Source organism: Erpetoichthys calabaricus, chromosome 2, assembly GCF_900747795.2.
Source record: "Erpetoichthys calabaricus chromosome 2, fErpCal1.3, whole genome shotgun sequence".
Lineage (NCBI taxonomy): Eukaryota > Metazoa > Chordata > Cladistia > Polypteriformes > Polypteridae > Erpetoichthys > Erpetoichthys calabaricus.
In genome coordinates, this window is record NC_041395.2 from 61,010,338 (window position 1) to 61,014,883 (window position 4,546).

General features: G+C 38.3%; 1 long non-coding RNA gene across 1 annotated transcript; it reads left to right on the plus strand.

The window, feature by feature from the left end:
* The first annotated feature begins 484 nt into the window (after positions 1-484).
* Positions 485-2,346, plus strand: LOC127526751 (uncharacterized). Its single transcript, XR_007934181.1, has 3 exons — positions 485-686; positions 912-1,108; positions 2,195-2,346. It is a non-coding gene; the product is annotated as an uncharacterized LOC127526751 (long non-coding RNA).
* Positions 2,347-4,546: the final 2,200 nt, after the last annotated feature.

Here is a 4,546-nt window from a genome sequence, read left to right on the forward strand (position 1 = left end):
TACAGGTATTATATCAGCTGCACCACACAGGATGGAAGCAGGTGTCCATTTATTCTGTCTGGGCCATGACGTTTTAAATTTAAATTTTTGTCAAAGAAGGGCTGACTCCTAACTCTAGTCTTGAGTTTGTTCTTCTGTTGAAGATAAGGATCAGCGTTATTCCAAACAGTTCAACATATCTCATTATAAAAATCAGTAAAGCAGATTGCGCCTCTGCAGTTTTTTCAGTTACTTTTTAAAACCTCCAAAGTTTCCTTCTTCCCTGGTTTGTTACTGAATTAACAATACCTACTTACTGTTTAGACTTAGATCCATCCATGCTACATAGCATATCAGGCAACAAGCATTCTCCAACATTTCTGGTCTTTAGTAAAGGTTTTTTTACCAACGTTTTTCTTCAAGTCTTCCACGGACGTCCTTTTGGCTGTTCCGTGTCGAGAGGTACCCATGTCATTGCTGTCTATTCGCAGGAAGTGGCTGGCCAGTCGGATTCTTCTGTGGGCGATGAAGATGTGAAGTTTGCACAAACCACTTCTTCGCAAAACCTTTTTGTGATGTGATTGTAGTATCAGAACTTGAAAATTCATTGTAGACACCTCTGCTGGAAGACATCAAGCTTCTTGCTGATAATTGTTGACACCTTCCACGTTTAATTGGCATAAATGGCTGTAGGAATCACAATACAGGTAAGCACGTGAAGCTTGATCTTCAGGGTGGTGAGAATTGCTCAGAAATGTGGTGGTAGATATGTTCAGGTACACCTCATATATGAAGACAATGGTAGACAGGCACCAATGGATAGTATACATCTGCAATTCAGTAGGGTAATGGGATAGAGTGAAAGCATGGTAATGGGTGCAAAGTATGTTTGCATAAGGGAATAGTAATTCTCTTGGTACCTTCACACAAAGCAATGTTAAGGACGTATCAAGAATAGGCTTCCATTGGTGAAAATGCTGAGCTTGGCCCTTGCAACTCTAAACTGAATAAAGTGGAAGTCTAAAATTGTTTGATGGATGGATGCTTCCAATAGAAGGGGTAGGATGCAACTGAAGGCGAACTGAAGAGGACGGTCTGTTGTATGCCTAATGAAAATCGGAATCTAAAGGTAGGACACATCTCATGGAGAAATGAAAGTCATCCTCCATGTTTAAAAAAATGCAACATTTAAAACAACATTACCAGAAAAAAATAGCCGTCACTAATAGGCCCTACGTACAATGTGTAAATGGAAGCTAAATGGAGTGTTTTTGTATGGATTAGTATTCATCTACATTCTCCTTTAGAAAGCTCTTAATTTCCCAGACACTAAAGTTCCTATAAGTTCATTTGGACCTCCCCAAGTATATTATCATAATACACTGGCTATAGCAGGAAGACTGGAATAATGTGCAAATACTTTTACAAAAACTGGAATATTTAAGTGGCATTGTTTAAAATGAAAATGTATATGATATTAAACTGTAATTCCATAATGCAGTACAATTCAGTTAAAATTAGCAGTGATCAGGTATAGCATATTGCTAAGAACCTTTCTTTGTACACCTATAAAATCGACACATGGTGTAAAATAAGTGGCCAATTTCAGTAGCACAGCACAGGCCTTTGCTCTGTTTTTCATGCATGTACACTGCACTATAGTTTATGTGGAGGAGTGTTTTTGTAATGAATTATGCATAGTTTTTTAATATATTATGACCAATGTGAGAATCTTGGTATCATAAAAAACTCACAGCTGAGCAATCAAAAACATTATTCCAGGGTAGGCAAAAGCCATAAAATAAATAACAGTTTACACTCCTTATGGGCTGTTTACTGAGCAGCAAGGGCTTCTCTTCACTCTGACTTGCAAATTTTGAGCAGAGTCTTCTTCTATCTCCAGTAGCACTGCTGCACCTGTGATGGGATGCACAAGCATGGCTTGAAACCCAGTTCCTTGAAAAACAAGAATGTAACCTACTTTTGTTTATCAGTGTCCTTTAGGGAGAATGAAGTCTCTCTCATCAGAATAATGTGAAATGTTTATATTTTACTGACTGCATCATTGGTTAGCTCTGTGGACCACTGCACCTTCTCCAGATGTGGTCAATGCCACTGCTTGGTGTTGGTAAAGGGGAATAGGAATGTCTTGCCTAAATCAAGTGAAGGATCCTATACTTCCAATATTTGAAGGGTATTTTGTTTTTGGATTTAGATGCAATAGGTAGGATGGTGTTGCAGTACTGTTCCTTCATGAATCCATTGTCCTGAGATGAAATTCCATCCTCATGCAGGGTATGTAGATTTTCCACATATAACAAAGACATATGTGCTATATTAATCGTCAATTAATAATAAGAATTTCACTATAGTCTTTTTTTGTTTTACAGGAGATACTTTACATTTTTCAGGTAATAGGTCTTTTGCTTATTGTCAAGCTAAACAGGAGTGCAGTGCATGCTCAGGAAGTTGGAATATGAAGCAGGATTCTACAGTGGTTTGCTTGGTTAGCTTTAAATTCCGCAAAACTAACTTGACATTAGTGATAACAATGTACTTTAACATCTTTTGTATTTTTTGACAAACTGTAAAATTTGAACAGACCCACTAAATAAAGGTGATAAAGTGAGCCAAATTGTTTGGTAAGTTTGGTTGCGGAGGGATCTACGTTTGTTTATTTTTTTTTTTTAGAAAAAAAAAACAGCTTCAGATCTCTCTCTCTCTATATACATATATACATTTATATATATTTATATATATATATATATATATATATATATATATATATATATATATATATATATATATATATATAGTGGAAATACTTCATAAAAGGAAAAAAAAGAAGCTCCACAAAAACGAAGTTTTGGGGACCATCCCCGTATATTGTCCAACGGACAAAAATAAAGCAAAGAAAATGGATGGAGTGATCAAAAGTACTTGTAATTTGTAACAATTGACAGTTTACATGAAACAAAATGGCATTTATATACAGTATCAAAATGGAGGACAGGAAGTGGTTGGCAGGAGATGACGTCGAAAACAGGAGACAGAAGCGATGTCTTTTTTAAACGGAACTGGAAGTGATGTCATCAGTGGCGGTCGGAAGTGATATCATAAATGGCACCGGAAGTGACATCTTGGTGGCCATTTTGGAACCCGGAATTGAAGTGTCTACTTTTCTTCGGTTTTCCTGTTGGGTGATTAACCCTTTAACCGCCAACTCCCTAAATATTCCCCAAGCCAGGCGAAATCTGAACAATTTTTGTTTTTTTACTTTTTTACATTTTTTTTTACATTTTTTACATTTTTTCAAGCAGTATTGACCACTAAATGTTGTGCAAGTTGCCAGTGTATACACGAAATCTATAAATGTAACCTGAATTCTCAGCTAAGCAAAACATCTTGATACCAAACCGTGCCCTTTTCAATGGTAGATACTGTCGAAACTGTAAGCGGCCCTTCCACGACAATAAACTTTCATCAACTGCAACTGACGGTCCTGGCATGTAGGGCAACTGAAATGCTTCAAATAAATGATCAATCAAAGGACGTAGCTTGAACAAGCGGTCGCGGTTTGAATCTTTCTTATCTGGCTCGTTTCTGTTGTCATTCAAATGAAAGAATTTCAGCAGCAAAGAGAATCAGTTACGTGTCATGACAGCTGCAAAAATATGTGTTGCATACATAGGATCTGTAGACCAGTACATCTCAATATCTGGTTTTCTGATTATTCCCATCAACATCAAAATCCCAATGAATTTTTTCATTTCGTTTTCATCAGTGTCAAACCAAGCACGAACACGGGAATGTGGAGGTAAATTGGGATTTTTCTCAATAAACTGTGCTGCATACAGATTTGTCTGATGAACAAAATGTCTAATCAAATCAGGTGACACAAACAGCTCATAAAACTGCTCAGCAGTGTAATTGTTTACATCAACAATAAAGCCACACGTTCCCTCAAACGAATGCAGAAAAGGTAGTTCACCTCGGGCAGCAGCCCAGCTGAGATGCTGGGGATACACCCACTCAGCGCCGTCATCCGATGCGTCTTCATTCACAATATCATGCAGCGCACGTTGCTGCTCATCACTGTCACTAAAATCTTCTTCAGAACTGCTACAATCATGATCAGAACTGTCCAAAATCGCCTGCAAAGCCTCACTTGAAGTCAGTTTACGTTTCGCCATATTCACAGCTGTTACATGCGAATCACGTCACATGACCGGCCAAAACAACCACAGAGTTGTCGAAATACAACGTAGTAATAATACCCATGCCAAACCGTCAGTTATACTACTTGCCAGGCATTCATATAACCACAGGCAAATGTGCCGGATAATTCCGGCAGTATGGCGCTAGCATTAAAACAGCGGTGCCGGATATATCCGGCAGAGGGCGGTGAAGGGGTTAAGAGATTTGGGTAAGTACCACGTGACAACCCCCTGTCTCGTGGGGGTTAATAGCTATATACTGAAAAGAAATTTGAGCCAAATACAGGAACCAGTTCTGGTTGCCCTTCCAGGACAGGAGAGGATCAAACTCCTCAGTATGGCACGATAGG